Source organism: Mirounga leonina, unplaced genomic scaffold (genome assembly GCF_011800145.1).
Source record: "Mirounga leonina isolate KUSES-001 unplaced genomic scaffold, KU_Mleo_1.0 Mir_179, whole genome shotgun sequence".
NCBI lineage: Eukaryota > Metazoa > Chordata > Mammalia > Carnivora > Phocidae > Mirounga > Mirounga leonina.
Window position 1 is genome coordinate 3,460,441 of NW_023270466.1, and position 25,666 is coordinate 3,486,106.

At 40.6% G+C, this 25,666-nt stretch overlaps 1 protein-coding gene across 4 annotated transcripts in view; it reads right to left on the minus strand.

Annotated features, from left to right (window-relative positions):
- The window catches only part of AGTPBP1 (ATP/GTP binding protein 1), a 184,481-nt gene extending 175,249 nt beyond the window's left edge, over positions 1-9,232 (minus strand). For 3 of the 4 annotated variants that reach the window (XM_035024409.1, XM_035024407.1, XM_035024410.1), the window contains exon 1: positions 9,052-9,232. The gene's annotated coding sequence lies outside the window, so the exon portion shown is untranslated. Of the gene's footprint in view, positions 1-8,875; positions 8,971-9,051 lie in introns of those variants that run through there. The other variant, XM_035024408.1, reaches the window with a different exon arrangement.
- Between the last annotated feature and the right edge of the window lie 16,434 nt (positions 9,233-25,666).

Consider the following 25,666-nt stretch of genomic DNA (forward strand, 5'->3'; position numbering starts at 1 on the left):
CCTCAACTCATATTCCAACTATTTTTAGATTTAAACAAATGCCAAAATTCCTAAGTCTATATAGATGATATTTCAAATTAAAATTCTTGCCTTGAAACACACATTTTCCTTGCCTCTAACCTATGACTGACCCACTAAAAAGGTTTGTTTTGTTTGTTTTTTAAGGAAAGTATCACAGCCAAATTCAGCTCCAACAAAAATCAAAATATACAAGATACAAGGGACTCAGAAAGTCATAAGGCATATAAAAAACAAATAGCAAAATGACAGAAGTTACTCCTTACCAGTAATTACTTTAATGTGAATGTATTAAAACTTCCAGTGAAAAGGCAGAGAATGGCAGGATGGATTTAAAAAACATAATCCAACAATATTCTCTCTACAAGAGACTCATTTAAATATAAAGGCACAAATAGGTTGAAAGTAAAAAGACAGAAAAAGATATTCCATGCAAATAGTAACCAAAAACGATATGGGGTGGCTACACTAACATCAGACAAAACTGACTTTAAGTTGAAAAAGATTATAAGAGACAAAGGAGGACACTAATTATTAATAAAAGGTTCAAGAGAGCAAGAAGATAAACACTTATAAACATTCACATACCTAATAACAGACCATCAAAATACAACAAGCAAAAATTGACAGAACTAAAGGGATAAAACAGTTCTACAGTAATTGTTGGAAACTTCAATACCCGCTGTCAGTAATGGATAGAACAACCAGACATAAGATAAATACGGAAATAGAGGACCTGAACGACACTATAAACCAACCAGAGATAACAGACACATATAAAACACTACCTAATAACAGAATATTTATGTTCTTCTCAAATGCACATGGGACATTCTCCAGGACAGACCATCTTTTAGGCCACAAATTAAGTCTCAACAGATTTTAAAAGATAGATATTATACAAAGTATCTTCTCCAACCACAACAGGATGAAGTTATAAATAAATAAGAAAAGGAAAACTGGAAAATTCACAAATTTGTGGAAATTAAACAACACACTCCTTAACAACCAATAGGTCAAAGAAAAGATCAAGGGAAATGAGATAAATGAAAACAAAACATACCAAAATTTATGGGATACAGAAAAGCAGTGCTAGGAGGGAAATTTACAGCTATAAGCACATTAAAAAAATAAATTTAAAAAAGGAGGGGTGGGGCGTGCGCCTGGCTGGCTCAGTCAGTTAAGCCTGAGCCTTTGGCTCAGGTCATGATCCCAGGGTCCTGGGATGGAGCCCCACATCAAGCTCCCTGCTCAGGGAGGGGAGCCTGCTTCTCCCTCTCCCTCTGCCCCTCCCCCACTCATATTCTCTCTCCCTCTCTCTCTTGCTCTCTCTCGCTCTATCTCAAATAAATTTAATAAATAAATAAATAAAGATCTCAAATCAACAACCTAACTTTACAAATTAAGGAACTAGAAAAAGGAGAACACAAAGCTAGCAGAAAGAAAAAATAATTACAGCAGAGATAAATAAAATAGAGAATAGAAAAATAGAGAAATCATCAAACTAAAAAAATTGGTTCTTTAAAAAGATTAATGAAATTAACAAACCTTTATTAAACTTAAGAAAAAACAGAAGACTCAAGTTATTAAAATCAGGAAAGCAAGTGAAGACATTACTACTGATTCTACAGAAATAAAAAGGATTTTAAGTGAATAGTATGAAAAATTGTGCACCAACAAATTGAGTAACCTAAATGAAATTGACAAATTCCTAGAAACACAAAACTTACCAAAATTAAACAAAAAGAAACAGAAAATCTGAATAGATTCATAACTATTAAGGAGATTGGATGAGTAATCAAAAACTTCCCAAAAAAGAAAAGCCCCAGATCTGATTGTTTCACTAGTGAACTGTACAAAACATTTAAAGAACATCAATCCTTCTCAAATTCTTCCAAAAAACTGAATACTCCCTAACTAATTCTATGAGGCCAGCACTGCCCTGATACCAAAGGTAAACAAAGACATTACAAGAAAACTACAGATCAATAATCCTTTATGAACACTGATGTACAACTCCTCAACAAAATAGCAGCAAACAAAATTCAGCAGCATAAATGCAAATCAAACCCACAATGTGATACCTACCACCTCACACCCATTAGAATGACTCCACACACCACCACCACCACCACCACTCCGCCCAAAAAAAGACCAATCACACAGAAAACAAGTGTTTACAAGGATGTGAAGAAATTGGAACCCTCATACCCTGTTGGTGTGAATGTAAAATGGTGCAGCTGCTATGGAAACAGTAGGGTTGTGACTCAAGAACTTAAAAATAGAATTACCATATGACCCAGCAATTCCACTTCTGAATATGTACCCAAAAGACCTGAAAGCAGGGTCTCGAAGAAGTATTTGTACACCATGTACATAGCAGCATTATTCACAATCAAAGGTTGATGAAGCAACCCAAGGGTCCACTGACAGATGATGTGGTATATACAAACAATGGAACATTATTCAGCCCTAAAAGAAGGAAATTCTGATGAGTCTTGATGACAATGCTAAATGAAACAGCCAGTCACAAAAGGGCAAATACTATATGATTCTACTCATAAAAGGTACTTAAAGCAGTCAAATTCATAGAGAGAGAAAGTAAAATGGTGGTTGCCAGGGGCTACAGGAAGAAGGAAATGAGGAGTCATTGTTTAATGGGTACAAGGTTTCAGTTTTGCAAGCCAAAAAAATCTGAAGATGGATGGTGTGATGGTTGCACAACAATGTGAATGTACTTAATGCCAATAAACTACATACTTAAAAATGGTTTAAATGAGGGGCGCCTGGGTGGCTCAGTCTGTTGAGCGTCTGCCCTCGGCTCAGGTCATGATCTCAGGGTCCTTGGATCGAGCCCCGCTTTGGGCTCCTTGCTCAGCGGGGAGCCTGCTTCTCCCTCTCCCTCTACCTGCCGCTCCCCCTGCTCGTGCTCTCTCTTGCTCTCTGTCAAATAAATACATAAAATCTTTAAAAAAAAAAGGTTTAAATGGCAATTTTTATATTATATATATAGCCATAATTTTAAAAGTAAATTTTTTAAAATCAAAATATGAACCAAAAATATGAATATAAATCAATATGTTAAGAATTGGGAAAAGTGGGGCGCCTGGGTGGCTCAGTCATTAAGCATCTGCCTTCGGCTCAGGTCATGATCCCAGGGTCCTGGGATCGAGCCCCGCATCAGGCTCCCTGCTCCGCGGGAAGCCTGCTTCTCCCTCTCCCATTCCCCCTGCTTGTGTTCCCTCTCTGGCTGTCTTTCTCTCTGTCAAATAAATAAAACCTTAAAAAAAAAAAAAAAAAAAGAATTGGGAAAAGTAAGTTTCAAATGAAAACACAAATTAAGATTGATGAGATGGAATTAACAAATGAAAAAGACATTCTCTATAGGCAAAGAAAAAAACCCAGAACTCCAGAGTTGTAGGAAGCCTCAAAGATCACTTGGGAGTCAAATTCTCTTACTTTGTAATTAGGAGAGAAGCTCATCACGGAGGTTTGCTGTCTTGCATTTATCCATCATCACTTCTACCTACATGCAACTAGAAACTGTGCCTACAATAAATTAATAAATCTGGAAAATTATTGTCAAAAGTAGTATCCTTTTCAATTCATTAAACTCATATGCAGGCAGTGTTCACATTTTTATTACCATTATTCTATCATAAATCCTTCATAAACCTTATTACTTTTATTCCCCATGTTACCTATATCCTTATAATCTTCATAATCTTAAATCATTTTCCCCCTAAAGTAACATGTAAGGCAAGGAATGCAAGTGCTGGGTACCTCTCCTTAGGATGGTTCATCCTCAGCATGAACAGATAAGAAATGAATAGAAATTAAGAAGGGAAGCTAAAATGCTTATTTTAGCTTAAGAGCTCAGTATCAGTTGAGCTTTTCACATTATGCGTTCACTATTTGTCTAATATGTAAACCCCCCAATATTAGATTTGAACATTTGTGTAGATATGTACTCCCAAATTTTTTTGGTTTTAGATAGTGTAATTTCAGATTACTAACACTATAGTTCCCCTGTATCAGCACCTGACTAAAACCCTTAAGAAACCTCAACTTTCTGTGAATAACCTTTATTGGGATTTAAAAAAAAAAAATTCAAGAAGGCCTTTACTGGAGCCCAAAAATCTGAAGCAAAAACAGACTAGTGATTGTCACTACCACTTCCCTTCCTTATCAAAGTTTGGTAGGAATCAGCTGATTTATACCAGAAGTCTTCAAAATGTGTTCCACGGTCCCCTCGGGTCCTGACCCCTTTTTAGGGGGTCCACAAGGTCAAAACTATTTTCATAATAACACTAAAATATCATTAACCCTTTTAACTGTATTAACATTTATACTAATAGTACAAAAAGCAAAGATGTGTAATATTTCTGGCATCTTGGAACAACTTATGGTACTGGCACCAAACTGCACTATTAGTCATTATATTTTTCACCATGAAGTACCAGTGGCTATTAAGAAAAAAAAGAAAAACAACAACCTTTTTTCACTTAAGAATGTCCTTCAAGGGGCATCTGGGTGGCTCAGTTAAGCATCTGCCTTCGACTCAGGTCATGATCCCAGGGATCCTGGGATAGAGCCCCACATCAGGCTCCCTGCTTGGCGGGGAGTCTGCTTCTCCCTCTCCTTCTACCCCTCCCCCACTTGTGTGCTCTCTCTCGCTCGCTTGCTCGCTTGCTCTCTCTCTCAAATAAATAAAATCTTTCAAAAAAATAGTAAAGATTATTTTATTAAATCTCAGCCCTTGAATATACATCTTTTTAAATATACTATGTGACAATATTAAGTACACATGAAGAATTTCTGGCCACATACTGAATTATAATAGCTGACGGCTGTCTCAAGGTAAAGTACTTGTATGACTGAACTGAGGGCTTACACTAGCCTCTTTTTTTCATGAAACACCATTTTTGGGGCGCCTGGGTGGCTCAGTCATTAGGCATCTGCCTTTGGCTAGGGCCATGATCCCAGGGTCTTGGGATCAAGCCCCACATCGGGCTCCCTGCTCAGTGGGAAGCCTGCTTCTCCCTCTGCCACTCGCCCTGCTTGTGTTCCTGCTCTTGCTATCTCTGTCAAATAAATAAATAAAATCTTAAAAAAAAAAAAAAAATTTTTTTTACTTGAAAGAATGACTACGGTTATTCAGACTTACATATTTTGGCAGAGGTTCTCTCAGAGATGAACAAAATCTGCTTGTCACTTCTAGGAAACAACTGGCAGTCATATTTCTTGCCAATGATAAAATTTGAGCTTTCAAGCAAAAATCAGATTTCTGGAAAACTCATATCCACCATCAATCAGGTCATGACCTGGACAGCTTCCCAATAATTTGTTTCTGACAGGATAAGTGGTGATATGAACAAATGTGATTTTTTTAGTAACATACGAAATGTGTCAACATTTGGAAGATCTGCATAACTGAACCAATACTTAAAAAGGACCATGGCATGATGTTACAAATTCAGGCATAGTTATGTAAGATCCATTCAAAGTTCAGACCAAGGGATTTTAATAGAACATTATGAAAAAAGTCCATTGATATGATCTCAGATTCCACATTGCAAATAACTAAAAAACTAACACATGTTGAGCTGTGATGTAATACCAAACAAGAAAATCCATTACTATCTGAAAAGACTATTAAAATGCCTCCCTCCCTTTTCCAGCCATTAGCTATGTAAGGCTGGATTTCTCCTTCTATATACTTCAAACCAAAAAACATATTGCCAACAGACTGACTAAATGCAGGAGTAGATAGAAGAATCCAGATATTTCTATTAAACCAGACATTAGAGAAAAATGTAAACCAAAACCACTCTTCTCATTGCCTTATTCGTTTTGAAAAATACTTATTTTTCAATAAAAAAGCTTATATTAACATATTACTGTCATATTTCAGGGAATTAATAAAATTTATATATATCTTTTTAATTTATAATACAGTAACTACAGACATAATCCACAAAAGCTCTTTGGGGTGCTCAATAATTCTTAAGAATTTAAAAGGGTCCTAAAACCAAAAGTTTGAAAACAACAGATTTAAAGAACTGAGTATTAATATCAGATCCCTGCAAATGAAGAACAGTAAGTACATAAAATCATTAATTTAAAAAAACTTTGAGAAAAATTACATGAAAGCTGAAAAGGAATACAATGTCAAATCAAAACTAACCTCACTCACTAACACCAATAAAGAAGAAAACAAAAGAATGCATAGATGAAAGTGATTTTGTATGTCCTGGAAACATCATACAATATCTTGATCAGATAAACTCATATATACCTATTAATAGTTTGATAGATATTTTTGATAGCAGGACATGACAGTCAAAGAAACACGCAATCACAAACTCAAAAACAGGTGATTAAAATAGCGGTCACCACCACCACGAGGGAGACAATCCAAGGTTCTGTCAGAAGGGACAAACAAGGATACTTCAGCACCTCTCCAGCAGCATCACAGGGCACCCAGCTCAGGGTCTAGCTGTTCTATTTAAAACTAAATTACATGCTTCCAAGGCAGGATAGTGAGACTAAGCTCTCATTTAGCCCCAAAGGAGCAAATGGGTCACAGTGGAATTATTCTACAGTAATAATGCTCCATCAGGCTAAAGTCCTTCTTCAGCTTACTAGATCCCTTGGAAAAGTGAGGAAAAGCAGTAGCAGTAATATTTACATGCCAGGCACTGTGGACTAAGAACTTTATGTGTATTAACTCATTTAATATTCAAGATCTTAAGGGTATAACCGTTATTACCCCCATTTTTGGAATTGAGAAAACTGAAGCACAAAGAGGATAAATAACTTTCCTCAAGCAAAGCCAGGATTAGAACCCAGCCTGACTGGCTATGAAGCCCAACTCCCTAGCCACTACATTATAGTACAGAGGCACAGTAACCAAGAATAAAATATAAAATTTAAAGTCCCATGTCCACTCTAAACAACTTCTGTCATTCACATCAAGACCCACTGCCTAAGTAAGGGAGGCTCCCAACTTGGAGAAAGCCCTCTGACAGTTTCATCCATTACTACTCAAACACTATTCAACTTCCAAGTACTGAGCGACCTTAAGCAGGAGTACATTTTGGAAGGTGAATACTGTGAAGATTTATTGAAAACTCCAAAATGTAGAATCTAATACAAATTAGGTAATTTCAAAAGTCTTAGATCTCTTTTCCCTCTACTGTTGCGGATAAAAAACCATTATTATATAGGAGTCTAGCTAAACTGTTCCATAGAGAATAATAATGCCTCAATTCAAGTCAACACGAAAAGCTTTATAAAAATTGCTTCTACAAAAGCTTAAATTACATTAAAACACTTAAATATTTTGCAGTGTTGGCTAATAACAAGAGGAACTCTAAATCTATCCCCTTCATTTCAGAGTTCGAAGTGAGACTGCAGTTCTAAGTAATGTGGAAGCAATTAATTCAAGGCAGAGTTTTGAGGTCATTAAAAATGAATCTTTAACTTCATTGTAGAACCTAACTCAAGCGAGGTGTAATGGGAAACTAAAGAAGTCATATTACAACAAGAAAATAAGTAGATAAGACATGGCTATCTCACAGCAATTTCAGGACTAATGACAGCAATTATAGGAAATATTTATAGATCTCCCAGGGTTCTGTTTGGTTTTGATTAGTATTTGGCACGTTTTGAAATAGGTACCATTTAAAGTGCCTTAAATAAACTACTACTTTTTTAGTCTACTGAACTGAAAACATTCCACCACACTATTACGAAAATAACTTTCTAGTTTTCTCAGGAAAAAAAGACAATTTATAAGAAGAACTCAGAGGTTACTAAAGAAAGTGATAACTCGATTTACATAAAGATTACAACACAGACATAAAAGTGAAAATGAGTGATCAAGAAGACTGTTCGTGTCCTTTCTCACTGCAAATTGTCATGCATTATAATTAAACACTGCTACAATTTTCAACACCTGAAGAAAAACAAAACACCCACAAGGAATTAACATTGCCACACACACACACACACACACAAAATCCGCTAAGTGTTACAATGCATTAGGTCATCAGCAGCGCTAGACCTTCAAGCACTGAACTGAGCAAGCTATATTAAAAGAAGAAATGGCAAGCTGTATTAAAACAAGAAATGGCCTTTAAATTATCAACATTCACATCGATTATGCTAAGATGTATAAAAACTCCATTCTATAATGGGTAAATGCCCAGGAAACCAACCGATTCAAAACTGCACTGGTACTAGTAAGAGGCTTAACGGGTACAAGCGGGAAACAACAACCGTAGAGATAAGCATGCCTTGGCGCTGGGGTTGCAGGAGTCCTTGAATACTAATTAAGAGCCCGCAACTCAGGAAGGAAGGCTCTAAGGAAACTCTGCACTGTCATCTAGGGAGATCTGATTCAGGTTCAAATCAAATCCAAAAGGCGACAAGTTGTAAACAGAGAACACACTTCAGGCCAAACCACCCCCTGAAAAGAAGCAAATCTAGCCACCGCCGCTATCACACCACACCAACCCCACCGCAAAGCCAGGCACACCCAGGGGGTGGGTGCCGGGATGGGTGGGGAGGCGGGGCGCGCGCCCTCCCCCGGCCCGCCGCCCCTCGGCTCTGCTCCGCGCTGCACCGCGGTGACCGGCGCTCCCAGCCCCAGAGAAAGGGCAGGGCACAGGGGCCGCCTCTGCCCGAAAACTGCGTCGAGGACCCTCTGCCGGGGATTGAGGCGGGGGCCACAGAGTGGCCGCGGGTGGGGGCAAGGTGGAGCGTTTTCCAGAAACCAGCCAAAGCCCCAAAACCATCAGGGGTTTCCCTCCAGCTCCGGTCCACTCCCCCCGAGAGACACGCGTTACACAACCTGTCAGGTGAGGGGCGGCGGGGTCCCAGGACGCAGACCGCGGAGGGCCCAGGGTCGCTCCTTCCCGCTTCTCCCGCCACCGGGAAGCCGCGGCCGGGGGAGAGCGGAGAGGCAGCGGGCGGGCGGGAAAGCCGCAGCGGAGGGCCGGCTGGCCCGGACGGCGGCGGGGCGCTCACCGGCTCAGGACGGGGCGCTGGCAGGGACTGGGCAGAGCCGCAGCACCCGGCTTGGCGTCGGCAGCACCAGAGGCTGCTCTCTGGAAGAACGGCGGACTCCTCGCCGCCCGCCGCCCGGTGTTTTCATACAAACCCCGGTGGCAGGCGAGGCGAAGGCGGCAGAGGCGGCGGCGGAGGCGGCGGCGGCGGCGGCGGCGGCGGAACCTGCCCGCATCCCGGGCAACGTCAGCGCGGCGCCCCGCCCACAGCACGCCCGGGGCCAGCGGGCTAGCGCGCGCCAGGCAGCAGGGAGGGCGGAGCGCGCGTGCGCGCGGGCCGTGTGGGCACGCGCTGGGCGGAGGGCGGGGCACGCCCGAGCCTGAGCGAGGATGGGACTCGGGGAGCGCGCGTGGGCAAGTCGAGAGAGCGTACGCAGGAAGGAGGGCGGGGTGCGCGCGCCGGCGTTAGGTGCTGTGGGGCGGGGAAGGCGCGGCCGAGGCCGGGGGAGGAGGATTGCACGCGCCGCGGGCTCTGTGCCTGCAGCGGGCCTCCAACCGAACGGAGCCGGTTCGCGGGCGGCTCCCCACTCTCTGCGATTCACCTTCCTGTACGGTCCCAATTAGAGCCTCCCTCCTTTTCCCGGAACTAAGCCGGCGCCCACCCCCACTACCATCAATCCCCCCCCCCCCCCCCCCGCCCCGCTTAGGAGGCTGTTAGCTGCACTGGAGGAGCGGTTCCTAATTCCTCCACGTGGCACCAGGGTCGCAGCAGTCCCTGGGGACCGCGGTAAAACTCAGCCTTTTCCTGACCTCAGAAGAGTCCGTAAGAAGAAACTGGAAGACAAGCAGTTACCACAGCTGGGCTTCCAGAACAAGGAAATTGCACCTTATGGCCAAACCTCAATAAATTAGATGCCTAGAGCTGCGGAGAAAAAATATTGCATGCTGATTTATTTTTTGCTTTGTCGTAATGTGCCTACATACAGTCACGAAAATGGTAATGTTAAATTGGCCACTGAAGGCAAAGACTGTTTTTTTAATCAGAGCCTAAGTAATGTGTCAGATTGAATACCGATACACCCCCTTCTGTTTTGACTGCACATAAAGACACCATAATAGATTCTTAATAAATACTCGACATTTACTTTTTTCCAAGATCATGGATCATGTTTGCTGCTGTTTATACTAGCTGCTACGGAATGTGAAATTATTACAACCAGATAAAGAAATAGATTGAGAGCTGTGAGATTTTTGTTTTGTTTTCTTTCATCATGTTTAAACGAAATTAAACAGATGTGAAGGCAGTTCACAGGGTAGTCTGGGGCACCACACAGGCTTCTTGCAGTTTACCCTTGGCAGATATCTTGACTAAGATAAAAAAGGGACTGCCATTTCATAAATGCCATAATTTCCCTGGCTGTGAGCACCAAAAGGTAGATTACAGTATTTTAAGTAATTTTAAAACAAGGACCATCCCAAAGCACCTAGTCTGAAAAGCGTATTTGACAACACCTAATTACCTAAGAATATTTAACATTTTACAGAAATTAAATACATGTAATATACATAAAGCTTTGAGAGTATCCTCCTTAATGAATCAACCTGCAATATATAAAGATATAGACATAAATGTGAATGTGTGTGTATATAGAATTTGAATTCCACTTTAGCAAAGCATTGTTAGTGTGGTTTGATGGCCAGGACACAGACCTAGTAGATTAATCCACACAACTAGGGAAAAAGCAGAGCCACTCCCTGTTTGTCACTCTTTTCCACTATTTTATACAGTTCCCTCAACACACCTTGTTATGACATATAAAACTAAATATAAATAATTGTGTGATGTAGCTTGGAGTCTCATCATATAATAATATTCATTTAACTCCAATTCCTCAAATCAGTCTAGCCAGTGCCTTGTAGGAATTCAATAAATGTTTGCTTTTTTTAACTCCAGAATAGTCAGACAAAGAAAGATGAACAGTGGAGCCAGCTATCTCTTTCTCCTCTTTTGCTGGTTTCCCTGCCTCCATCCAACTCTTGATTTCAGTTCAGGTCATGATCTCTGGGTTGTTAGGGTGAGCCCCGCATCAGACACTGCACTGGGCATGGCGCCTACTTAAGATTCTCTCTCTCCCTCTCCTTCTGCTCCTCTCCCCACCACTCTCCCTCTCAAAAAAAAAAAAAAAGTAACCATACAAAATGCAACAACATTGTAACAAAACTATATAGCCATAAGGTTTAGAACAGCCATGGCCCCTCTCAAAGGTCTAAGCCATTTCCATCTTGAACCATAAATATTAAGAGCACAATCTCGATCATGAAGTTTCTGAAACATACCAAATCCTCTGAAGTTCTAGGATTATTATAACTATTCAACATCATCTAACAACCATCAGTTTATTGAGCACCTCATGTGCCAGACCAACCCTGAAATCTTCTGAGAAGGTAAGCAAATGATAGCACTCAACAAAATACCTAACAGCTGCCCTGTGTGAAATTGGAAGGCTTGATATATCCATAGATGATAGACAAAGAAGATGTGGTATAAAGAAGATGTGAGGGGCAGGGCACCTGGGTGGTTCAGTCGGTTAAGTGTCTGCCTTCGGCTCAGGTCATGATCCCAGGGTCCTGGGATTGAGCCCCACATTGGCTCTCTGCTCAGCGGGAAGCCTGCTTCTCCCTCTCCCTCTGCTCCCCCTGCTTGTGCGCTCTGTCTCTCTCTCTTTGTCAAATAAAAAATAATAATAATAAATATATTTTTTAAAAAAAAGAAGATGTGAGAGGCACCTGGGTGGCTCAGTTGGTTAAGCATCTGACTCTTGGTTGTGGCTCATGTCACGATCTCAGTGTTGTGGGGTGGGACTGAGCCCTGCGTTGGGCTCCACGCTCAGTGGAGTCTGCTTAAGATTCTCTCTCCTCCCTCTGCCCCCTTCTCTCTCTCTCTAAAATAAATAAATAAACCTTTAAAAAAGTGTGATAGATAGATGATGGAATATTATTCAGCCATTAAAAAAATAAATGAAATCTTGCTACTTAAAACAACATGGATGGATCTAGGGGGTATTATGCTAAGACAAATACCATATGATATCACTTATATGTGGAATCTAAAAAACAAAACAAATGAACAAACAACAATAATTTTTAAAAAGATTCTTAAATACAGAGAAGAAACTGATGGTTGCCCGAGGGAAGGTAGGTGGGTGGAGGAGGATGAGCAAAATAGGTGAAGGATATTAAGAGGTACAAACTTCCAGTTACAAAATAAATAAGTCACAGGGATGAAAAATACAACATACAGAACATAGTCAATAATACTGTAATAACTTTATATGGGGACAGATGGTAACTACACTTATCATGATTGCCAAATCACCATGTTGTACACCTGAAACTAAAATAACACTTACGTAAACTATACTTCAACATACATACATACATAAATATCCACATCTTTAAACCACTACACCCTCACTTTCTTTATTTGTGAAATGGAACTTATATATTCTTGCCAAATTCAAAGCCTTTATTTTTCTTTAAGATTTATTTATTTATTTGAGAGAGAGAGTGAGTGACAGAGAAGGAGCATGGGGGAGAGACAGAGGGAGAGGGAGAAGCAGAGTCTCTGATGAGCAGGGATCTCGACTGTGGGCTTGATCCCCAAACTCTGGGATCATGACCTGAGCTGAAGTAGATACTTAAACAACTGAGTCACTCAGGCACCCCGCCAAATTAAAATTTTTAGATATGCAATACCCTTTAGCCTAATTACAGGAATTTATCCTAAGGAAATAACCAGGAAAAGGTATAGGGATTTAGCTATAAGGATGTTTATCCCAGAGTGGTATTATAAATCATCTTAAATGCTCAACAGAAGGCACCGGATTAAACAAATTATTGTATATCCATGCATTAGATCACTAGGAAGCCATTAAAAATGATGTGGTAGAGGAGTGCCTGGGTGGCACAGTTGGTTAAGGACCAACTCTTGGTTTTGGCTCAGGTTGTGATCTCAGGGTCGCTGAGATCAAGCCCCGTATAGGGCTCCACACTCAGCATGGAGTTGGCTTGAGATTCTCTCTCCCTCTCCCTCTGGCCCTCCCACTATGTGCTCTCTCTTTCTCTCTCTTTCAAATAAACAATAAATCTTAAAAAAAAAAAAAAAAAGATGATGTAGTAGAGCAGGAGTTCTCCGCCTTGATGCAACCTAGTTTAATTCATGAACATACATGGATTTACCTTGAGTTTGGAAGTAGGCCCCTCTGAGTGTTGAGTTGCTGAGAATTAAAGAATTTTTGAGGGGTGCCTGGGTGGCTCAGTTGGTTAAGTGTCTGCCTTCCAGCTCAGGTCATGATCTCAGGGTCCTGGGATCAGGCCCCACATCGGGCTCCCTGCTTAGTGGAGAGTCTACTTCTCCCTCTCCCTCTGCCTGCTGCTCTCCTTGCTTTTGCTTTTTCTCTCTCTCTGTCTCTGTCAAATAAATAAATAAAATCTTTTTTTTTTTTAATTTCTAGATATGAAGGAGAAGCCAGATTACAATCCAGAAACATTTCTACATAAGCATTTCTGGTAAATTTCCTGAACAGATCTCATTTAAAAAGGAGCTGAATTGAATAGATCATATGAGGCCATAAAAAAAACCTCAATAAATTTGAGAAGATTGACTCTGAGGAAGAGGCAGTTGCAGCTACAGTGGATCTCTGGGCATCTGGCTCCTGCTCCTGACTCCCCACTAGGAAGATACCCATGGAACCAGAGGTGGTGATTCACTAAATTAGAATTACTCAAACCAGCTGCAGCATAAAATCTCTGGAGAAGGTATGTGCTGACTTGCTCAGAGGTACAAAGAAAAAGAAACTCTAAGTGGGAGGACCAGTTCAGATACCGACAAAGACTCAAATCACTACAAGAAAAACTCCTTGTGGTGAAGGTTTGAGGACTTGGGATGGTTTTCAGATAAGGATCCACAAGAGACTCATTGATTTGCACAATGATATGAAACTAGAAATAAGTCAAGAAAAAAATGGTTAAAAATACAAGCACATAGAGACTAAAAAACATGATAGTAAACAACCAATGGATCAACAACTCAAAGAAGAAATTTTAAAAGTACATGGAGACAAGTGAAAATGAAAACACGACAGTCCAAAATCTTTAGAACACAGCAAAAGCAGTTCTAAGAGGGAAGTATATAGTGATATAGGCCTATGTCAAAAAAACAAGAAAAAACTCAAATAAACAATCTAACCTTACACCTAAGGGAACTAGAAAAAGAGAACAAAGCCCAAGGTGAGTAGAAGAGAGGAAATAATAAAGATCAGAGCAGAAATAAATATCATAGAGACTGAAAAAACAATAGAGAAAATCAATGAAACCAAGAGCTGGTCTTTGAAAAGATAAACAAAATTGACAAACCCTTAGTCAGACTCATTAAGGCAAAAACAAAAAGGACCCAAATAAATATAATCAGAAACAAGAGAGGAGAAGTAGCAACTAACCCCACAGAAATACAAAGGATTATAAGAAAATACCTTAGGGCTCCTGAGTGGCTCAGTTGGTTAGGCGACTGCCTTCAGCTCAGGTCATGATCCTGGAGTCCCAGGATCGAGTCCCGCATCAGGCTTCCTGCTTGGCAGGGAGTCTGCTTCTCCCTCTGACCCTCCCCCATCTTGTGCTCTCTCTCCCTCTCAAATAAATAAATAAAATCTTTTTAAAAAAAGAAAGAAAATACCTTAAAAAATTATATGCCAACAAACCAGACAACCTAGAAGAGATGGACAAATTCCTACACACATATAACCTCCCAAAATTGAATCAGGTAGCAATAAGAAATCTGAACAGACCAATTATAAGTAACAGAATTGAATCAGTGATCAAAAAACTACCAAAAAATGAAACTCCAGGACCAGATGAATTGTCAGTGGAATTCTACCAGACATTTAAATAAGAGTTAATACCTATTCTTCTCAAACTATTCCAAAAAATAGAACAGGAAGGAAAGCTTCCAAATACATTCTATGAGGTCAGCACTACCCTGATATGAAAATCAAAGACACCACAAAAAAAGAAAACTACAGGCCAATATCCCTGATGAACATAAATGCTAAAATCCTCAACAAAATATTAGCAAACCACATACAACAATACATTAAAAAGACCATTCCCCATGATCAGGTAGAATTTATTCTCATTCTAAAGGAATAGTTTAATATTCATAAATCAGTCAACGTAATACACCACATTAACAAAACAAAGGATAAAAATCACTTGATCATCTCAATAGATGTAAAAAAGCATTTGACAAGATTTAACAACATCCATTCATGATAAAACTCTCAAAATGGAGTTAAAAGGAACATACCTCAACATAATAAAGGCCATCTATGAAAAACCCACAGCTAACATCATCCTCAATGGTGAAAAACTGAGAGCTTCCCCTCTAAGGTCAGGAATAAGAGAAAGATGTCCACTCTTGCCACTTTTATTCAACATAGTACTAGAAGTCTTAGTCACAGCAATCAGACAAGAAAAAGAAATGAGGCATCCACTTTGGTAAAGAAGAAGTTAAACTGTCATTATATGCAGACAACATAATAATATACACAGAAAATTCAAAAGATTCCACTAAAAAAAACCACTGGAAGTAATAAATGAATTTAGTAAAGTGGTTAATACCTAGAAATTAGTAGCGTTTCTTTTTTTTTTTTTTTTTAAGATTTTATTTATTTATTTGAGAGAGAGAGAAAGCATGAGCGAGGTGGAGGAGCAGATGGAGAGAGAGAAGCAGACTCCCTGATGAGCAGGGAGCCCAACATGGGGCTGGATCCCAGGACCCCAGGATCATGACCCGAGCCAAAGGCAGATGCTTAATCAACTGAGCCACCCAGGCGCCCCTCAGTAGTGTTTCTACACATTAACAACAAAGTCTCAGAAAAAGAAATTTTAAAAACAACACCATTTGTAATTGCATCTAAAAGAATAAAATACCTAGGAATAAACTTAATCAAGGAGGTGAAAGACCTGTACCCTGAAAACAATAAAACACTGATGAAAGAAATAGAAGATGACACAGACAAATGGAAAGATATTCCATGCTTATGGATTCAAAGAATTAATATTGTCAAAATTCCCATATTACCCAGAACAACATACAGGTTCAATGCAATGCTTATCAAAATACCAATAGCATTTTTCACAAAACTAGAACAAATAATACTAAAATTTGTATGGAACCACAAAAGACCTCAAATAACCAAAGCAATCCTGAGAAAGAAAAGCAAAGCTGGTGGCATCACAATTCCTGACTTCCAGCTCTATTACAAAGCTGTCATCATCAAGACAGTATGGTACAGGCACAAAAATAGACACATAGATAAGTGGAACAGGATAGAGACCACAGAAGTAAACTCACAATTATAGTCAGTTAATCTACAACCAAGGAGGCAAGAATATACTATGGGGAAAAGACAGTCTTTTCAACAAATGGTGCTGGAGAAACTGGACTATTTCCTTACGCCATCCACAAAAATAAACTCAAAATGGATTAAAGACCTAAATGTGAAGCCTGAAACCATGAAATTCCTAGAAAAGAACACAGCAGTAATTTCTCTGACATCAGACATAGCCACATTTTTCTAGATATGTCTCCTAAGGCAAGGAAAATAAAAGCAAAAATAAACTATTGGGACTACATCAAAATAAAAAGCTTCTGCAAAGCAAAGGAACCCATTAACAACACTAAAGATAATCTACTGAATGGGAGAAGATATTTGCAAATGATACATCCAATAAGAGGTTGATATCCAAAATATATAAAGAACTACACAGCTCAGGGCCCCTGGGTGGCTCAGGCAGTTAAGCCCCTGACTCTTGGTTTCCGCTCAGGTCGTGATCTCACTGTGGGGGAATAGAGTTCAGTGTCTGGCTCTGTGCTCGGTGGGGAGCCTGCTTCAGATTCTCTCTCCCTCTCCTTCCTGCTCTTGCACTTGCTCTCTCTCTCTCAGTTAAATAAATAAGTAAAATCCTAACAAAAAAAAAAAGAAAGAAAAAACTATACAGCTCAACATAAAAAAAAAAAAAAATCCAATTAAAAAATGGGCAGAGAGGGGCACCTGGGTGGCTCAGTCCTTAAGCATCTGCCTTCGACTCAGGTCATGATCCCAGAGTCCTGGGATCAAGCCCTGCATCAGGTTCCCTGCTCTGCAGGAAGCCTGCTTCTCCCTCTCCCACTCCCCCTGCTTGTGTTCCCTCTCTCGCTGTCTCTCTCTGTCAAATAAATAAATAAAATCTTTTTAAAAATAATAAAAAATTTAAAATGGGCAGAGTACCTAAATACAAATTTTTCCAAAGAAGACAGATGGCCAACAGACACATGAAAAGATGCTCAACATCACTAATCTTCAGGGAAATGCAAATCAAAACCACAGTGAGTTATCACCATACATCAGTTAGAATGGCTAAAATCAAAATGACAAGAAATAACAAGTGTTGGCAAGGATTTGGAGAAAAAGAAACCTTCATGCACTGTTGGTGGGAATGTAAATTGGTACAATCACTGTGAAAACAGTGCAGCCTTCACTCGTAAAACTAAAAATAGAAATACCGTTGGATCCAATAATTCCACTGTTGGGTATTTACCCAAAGAAAACAAAAACACTAATTCAAAAAGATATATGCACCCCTGTGTTCATTGCAACATTATTTACAATAGCCTAGTTATGGAACCAACCTAAGTGTCCATCCATACACAAGTGGATAAGGAAAAGGTCACACACACACACACACACACACAAAGGAATATTGCCATAAAAAAGGATGAGATGGTGCCATTTGAGACAACATGCATGCACCTAGAAGGTATTATGCTAAGTGAAATAAGTCAGACTGAGAAAGACAAATACCCTATGATCCCACTCATAAGTGGAATCTTAAAAAAATGAATAAACAAACAAAAAGCAGAAATCAAAACTATAAATATGGAGAACAAATTGATGGTTGCCAGAGGGGAGGGGTGAGGTGGAATGGGCAAAATGGGTAAAGGGGAGAAGGTGATACAGGCTTCCGGTTATGGAATGAATAAGCCATGGGGATAAGCCATGGGACTGAAGCCAGCATAAGGAATACAGTCAATGATATTGTAATAGTGACATAATGGGACAGATAGTAGTTCTGCTTGTGGTAAACATAGCATAATGTATAAACTTATCAAATCACTAAGTTGTATATCTGAAACTAATTAACATTGTGTGTCAACTATACTAAAATTAAAACCATGAATAAATAAAAATGGATTTTAAAAATTTTAAATAGAAAATAAAAAGGACCAGAATCTCCGTCTCTAGCAACATATTGTGATTACTCCTTCTACCAAAAAAATTCACATTTATATATAATTTTGTGTTTTTCCTTTTAGAGGGCTCCCCACAGTGTGTGAAAAAGAAAACTTTCTATCATTTTCAGGTCAGTTTCTCAATCCAACAATTTAGACAACTGTTTTGTTTTGCTTTAAGTTTTTATTTAAATTCCAGTATAGTTAACATACAGCATAATATTAGTTTCAGGTGTACAATATAGTGATTTAACATGTCCATAAAATACCCAGGGCTCATCACAAGTGCACTCCTTAATCTCTTTGTTTTGTTTTTAATAACCAAAATAAAATAAACTTTTTAAACAAAAATCATAAACACTAGAAGTACTGTTTTTTCCTATTTAATAAAATTGTTCAGCATTTCCAAAAGACTTCCTAATTAATAATTAACTGATTTGAAAACATTAAAGGAATTATTCATATCAGCTGTCCAGAGTTTCCCCGGTGTAATCTGAAACTAGACCCCTCACACCACTCCCCTTCCCCACGAGGTGGAGGTCACCAAAACACCAAAGAAAGAGACAATCACTCCAGATTGGTAGGTGGTAGGCTTAATAAGCAAGAGAATTTACATATGAGGCTTGTCTTGAGTAGCCATGAGATGAGTTCTCTGCAGTTATCCAACAATTCTTAAAAGTTTCTGTAGAGGCCTTAACTGGGTTCAGTCACAGATACCATCCAGACAGTCTCAACACCAAGTGTCTCAAGGCTATGTCCTTGGGGTTGCCTCTGGGAGTAGAGAATGTACATTCCAAAGACTGGGAAGGGGGTTAAGGAGGCTGTGATATCAGGGGTCCGGCTCACAGGGGTCATGTCCTCTCAATAATATCCCCCAACACTAACCATTAATGAGACTGAAACTTAGAAACAGAGTCAAAACTAAATTCACTTTCACACTTAAGAAACTTTCCAATGTTTAATATATCACTAAGTGAGAAAAGCAAGTTGATGAACTGAATAGATTATGAGCTCATTTATATTTTTTAAAAATCAGTACTATAGAAAATACTATGCATTTCCAATTTCATAAACAAAGTTATGTAAAGAAAAATGCGATTCTATTTTCTAAGAAGGAGACCATTCTATTTATTAGAATTACTTGGGGACAGGTTGAGGTAGGTGCTGCTACTTTATATATTTTGCACTGTTTAAACATTTTTAAAGTAAGCATGCAATGTAACAAAAAATAAAATAAAATTGAAAACAAAAAAATAAAAGAGAGTCTCCAAAATTATATAGGTTTCAGATCCCACTAATCCTAGATCCTCCTCTTTTTATTTACTGATACATTTCATTTGTATGTTTCCATAACCAACTAAGCCACCCAGGCGCCCGAGGTTCTTTACTTCTTGATTTGGAGAAAGCCTCATTGTTATGTGATTTTCACCTTACCAACGGCCAACTCCCACCCCCAAAGTCAGAATAACTGATTCTCTATGCGAAGTTACTCTTACAGCAACCCGCATACAATAGAAGCTTAATACATGTTTGCTGATAATTTTAACAGTAGTAGTGACCATAGAGAAGAAGCTTCCTCTGGCCATAAAGAATCAACAACAAAAACAAAAAACCTTTTTTTAAAATAATTTTTATTTGCGAGAGAGAGCATGAGACACAGAGAGAGAGAGCACAAGCAGGGGAGAGGGAGAAAGGGAGAGGGAGAAGCAGGGTCCACAGAGCAGGGAGCCCAACGCGGGGCTCGATCCCAGGACCCTGGGACATGACCTGAGCTGAAGGCAGATGCTTGACCAACTGAGCCACACAGGCACCCATAAAAAACTTTTTAAAGATTCTAATAGATTTACAAATGCTTGAGTTCTACTCTCACATATAAACCAGAAATCTTTTAAGTTAACTATTACAACTTACAGATATGATTGCATATACTCAGAAGATCTCAGAAAAAATATACATGGAATTGATAACAATATTTGCCTCTGGGGAGAACTGGTGGGCTATGGTTTATTGAATACCATATTGTGCTTGTAGATTATACCATATGCATGTGGTGCCCACCAAAATAACTACTTGATTTTTTTTCAAAGATTTTATTTATTTATTTGACAGAGAGAGACACGGTGAGAGAGGGAACACAAGCAGAGTGAGTGGGAGAGTGAGAAGAAGGCTTCCTGCCAAACAGGGAGCCCGATGCCGGGACTCGATCCCAGGACCCTGGGATCATGACCTGAGCCGAAGGCAGACACTTAATGACTGAGCCACCCAGGTGCCCCTAGGATCCCCAGGACTTTAAAGAACACCATTGAGCACCAACTCATCTACTGGTACCAAAAATAAAATAAAATAAATAAGCAGCAAGTTGCTCAGTGAGCAAAGACAACTGGAGGAATGCTAAGTCCAGGTTCTGGGAAATGTCTGATTAGCTGCTGCAGGCCCATAATAACGCACACCCCTCTGAGAGATGGAAACACATCTATCCTGACCAACAGCCTCTGCTTTCAATAGCACGAGACGGCGGTAGACTGGTAAACTAGTTCTCTGAAGGCAAAGCAAAACAAAACTAACCAACGAAAAGCCCTAGCCTCTAGCAGTTGCCAATTTCTGTCATCTAAACACTCCCATCCTGGCTGATTTGAAACTACCAACCAAATTTAACATCGGCTGGCAAAGCTCCCAAATATTTCACAATCAGCTCCTATAAGCCTGCACAGCCCACTCCAGCACCACGGTATTCACCGTGCCGAACACAAGCTGCCATGTCTTCATTTGTTCAGACACTGGGGCCATAATAGAGTGAATCAGGCCACAGCTTTCTCTGGTGATGTTCCTAGCTTGGTGATCTATCTAGATCATCTTTATCAAAGGTAGGGGTTTCCTGAATCTCTAATGATCCCATACCTACAAACCATCTGTACATGAGGGTTTCTGTAAAAGGCAAATCTACTTGTCACGTATAATCCTTACTGCCCTTCTTCAGAGACCATCCCAATTCTGAAAGTCACACTCTATATTGACGGCAGTGATTCTGGCAAATTGCAGACCTGTCTTTGGCCTGGTGACAATTTCATACCGTACAGGCCTTTTCCTCCCTTATGAATCATGCTGTTGTTTATTTCCAGAAGGGAGATGGACAATTTTTAATAAATGCTGTGTTCACACGGCCGTGGAAGAATTGGACCTAAACAAATAATTGAGCAAGTCCCTTTTCACTGTGTCCTATTACTCTGGTTTTGTTTGATACTGAGGAACTGGATGACCAGTCCTGATTTCCATGAAGTAGCTCCTGGCTCAGCTTTTTGCACAATCATGTAAGATTACCATCTTGCACAGAATCACAAACACTGTAAAATATTTCCATCCATCTCCTAGGCAATGTTAGCTAGCGTTAGTGGCTGATGTGAAGGAAAAAAAGTTTAGCATAACTGCCTACTCCAGAATATCTCCACCTGCAGGTACATGGAGGGGCCTGAAATTCCTAGCCAAGGAGCCACTGATTTCAGGTCAGTTACAATTCTCCAAAGGAACTCACAGCTACGAGATATTTAACCTATGAGGGAGATGCCTTAGCAGTTAGAAGCACAATTTTCATGTATTTATTAATTTAATGAAAAGGAAATAGGCAACCAAAGAGATTATCATGAATGAAGGGGAGGAAGGTACCGAGCTTGGTAGAACGCCACGTGCAGGCTCTGGCAGAGCAAGACGCAGTGAGCTTTTAAAGTGACTATAAACTCACAGTAATGAAATGCAAGGGAGTGGAAGACAGACCAATTCTGTGACTTTTCATACTCTTGCTGGCTGTGATTCTAGCACATACATGATTCTGGAAAACAAAACACTTCTAACTGAAGTGCTTTGATTTCCTTTGGCATTGCAGCTGAAACTGACAAGAGGTTGAGGACTCTATGAAGACATGCCAGCCCAGTCCAGAGCCCTCTCCCCTAGGAATCAGCAGTAACTGTGAATATTAGTCAACAGATTTCACCTGGAAGGCCACCAGCATGTCATGTAATCAGGTATTGCTAACCATTACAGGAAGATGAAAGGAGACGGTAGCTAAAAGAAAAATTTGAGCTGAGGCATGCAGCCCGAAAGCAACTAGAAAGCTGAATCATACTACGTGCAAAAATCAATCCTTCCGGTCAGTCTTTGAGAGACTCCCTTATTGCCAAGAAGGGCTTAATTCAATTAGCAAAGAGCTGTGGGAAAAGGTCTGTGCAACCTTGAGCCTGGCTGGATATCCTTAGCTCTAAAGCAAAGTTATTTTGGGAGAATCATCATAATTCACTTGCTTCAGCATCTAAGCCCATCCTGGATATGTTCCCTGAAACGAACAAACAAAAATCCTCTGTCCTACATCCTGTGTTTCTGAATGTAACTTTCCATGAACTTTGCTAGGCCCTAGGCCCATTCCTCCCCTAGCTTCCACTGCCTCTCTACTGAGTACCCTCATTTCATGGGCACAATCTAATTTGTCTTCTGCATCCTCTGTACACCCCCCTCTCCCTGAATCGGCTGGGCCTATCTCCCCGCCAACAAGTCTCAAGTTATGCCCTCCCCTCTTTGGTCAGTCACAGGGAAAGCATCCCCCACCCATACCCTACGTGATGGCTGGATACCCCTCACAGTGCATGTCAGCACTGTGGGCAAGACCCTGGAAATTTCTCATTTACATAAGAAGGAACTGAGACCCAGAGAGGTTAAGTAACTTACTCATGGTCACACAGCTAAAAAGAACAGTAGCCAGGGGGAGGGGGGAAAGATGGCGGAGGAGCAGCGGACCCTATTTCAACTGGTCCCCGGAATTGAGCTGGATATCCACCAGACCACTCTGAGCACCCATGAAACCAGCCTGAGATGTAAGAAGATCTGGATCTCTACAAACAGAATATCGCAGGCGGTTGGTTTCCAGGTGCGAAGCGGGGAGCCGTGATTCCGCGGGCAGATATCGGAGGATAAATGGCAGCGGGAGGGTGCCTGGCCATGGGGATCCTGCACCGCTGGTGAGTGACAGCCTCGCATGCTGCAGACGGGGCACAGACTTGCAGATGGGTAGTGTTGGTAAAGAACTTTAGGGCAGCCCCCCAGGGTGGAAACCGGGAGCGGGGGGGGGGGGGGGCACACGCACGCCTGCGAACTGGGAGCAGCTGGCGGTTTTAGAAGCACAAAGGGCAGAGATGTGCCCCGACCTGGAGGCAGGACTGGGGGCGCTGCGGAGGGGTGCACAACCCAGACTGCTGCAGTTTATAGCAGCACGGACAGAAACGGAGACGGTGTGGCCTGGAGAGCTCACTGAAGAACAGACTGCCGTCTCTGCTCTGAGGCAGAGGGTTGGAAACAGTCTCTTCTGCTCTGACTCACGGAAGAGATGCAGAAAGCCACCAGGGAAAGCCGCCAGAGAACAAAAGCCCCAAAAACTGATTCCTGCTGAGCCCATCCCCCGCCGCAGGGGCAGGGCAACTCCGCCCAAAGAGGGTTGCCTGAGTAACAGCACGGCAGGCCCCTCCCGCAGAAGACAGGCTGGGAAAACAAGAGGCCAGCAACCCTAAGGTCCCAAGAAAACAGGTGCATCTTGCTTGGGTTCTGGTCAATAATTTGGACTCTATACATTCCCTCAAACACCTATCAACAGAATGACTAGGAGGAGGAGCCCCCAAAATAGAAAAGACTCAGAGATTATGACTTATGCTGCAGATTTACAAATGGATGCAGACATAACCAAGATGTCAGAGATGGAATTAAGGCTAGCAATTGTGAAGACAATGGCTAGAATGGAGAAATCAATTAATGGCAACATAGAGTCTCTAAGGGCAGAAATAAAGGGTGAATTGGCAGAACTTAAAAATGCTATCAATGAGATCCAATCCAATCTAGATAATCTAACAGCTAGGGTAACTGAGGCAGAAGAGAGAATAAGCGACCTGGAAGACAATATAATAGATAAAAAGGAAAAGAGGAGGCCAGGAAAAAACAACTCAGAATCCATGAAAATAGAATCAGAGAAATAAGTGACACCATGAGGCGTTCCAATGTCAGAATAATTGGAATCCCGGAGGGAGTGGAGAGAGAGAGAGGACTAGAAGATGTATTTGAGCAAATCATAGCTGAGAACTTCCCTAATCTGGGGAATGAAACAAACATTCGAGTCCTAGAGGCAGAGAGGACAATTGTAAATATCTATGCCCCCAACATGGGAGCAGCCATCTACATAAGCCAACTGTTAACCAAAATAAAGAGTCATATTGATAACAATACGTTAATTGTAGGAGACCTCAATACTCCACTCTTAGCAATGGACAGATCATCTAAGCAGAAAATCAACAAGGAAACAAGAGCTTTGAATGATACATTGGACCAGATGGACCTCATAGATATATACAGAACATTCCACCCTAAAACAACAGAATACTCATTCTTCTTGAGCGAACATGGAACTTTCTCCAGAATAGACCATATACTGGGTCACAAATCAGGTCTCAACTGATACCAAAAGATTGAGATTATTCCCTGCATATTGTCAGACCACAATGCTCTAAAACTGGAACTCAATCACAAGAAAAAATTTGGCAGAAATTCAAACACTTGGAAGCTAAAGACCACTCTGCTCAAGAATGTTGGGGTCAGCCAGGAAATCAAAGAAGAACTTAAACAATTCATGGAAATCAATGAGAACGAAAACACATCGGTCCAAAACCTATGGGATACTGCAAAGGCGGTCCAAGGGGGAAATACATAGCCATCCAAGCCTCACTCAAAAAAATAGAAAAATCGCGAATTCACCAACTAACTCTACACCTTAAAGAACCAGAGAAAAAGCAACAAACGATGCCTAAGCCACGCATTAGAAGAGAAATAATTAAAACTAGAGCAGAAATCAATGAATTAGAAACCGGAAACACAGTAGATCAGATCAATGAAACTAGAAGTTGGTTCTTTGAAAGAATTAATAAGATTTGATAAACCACTGGCCAGACTTATCCAAAAGAAGAGAGAAAGGACCCAAATTAATAAAATTATGAATGAAAGGGGAGAGACCACGACTAACACCAAGGAAATAGAAACAATTATTAGAAATTATTATCAACAACTCTATGCCAATAAACTGAGCAATCTGGATGAAATGGAGGCCTTCCTGGAAACCTATAAGCTGCCAAGACTGAAACAGGAAGAAATTGACAACCTGAATAGGCCAATAACCAGTAACGAGATTGAAGCAGTGATCAAAAACCTCCCAAAAAACAAGAGTCCAGGGCCTGATGGATTCCCTGGGGAATTCTACCAAACATTCAAAGAAGAAATAATACCTATT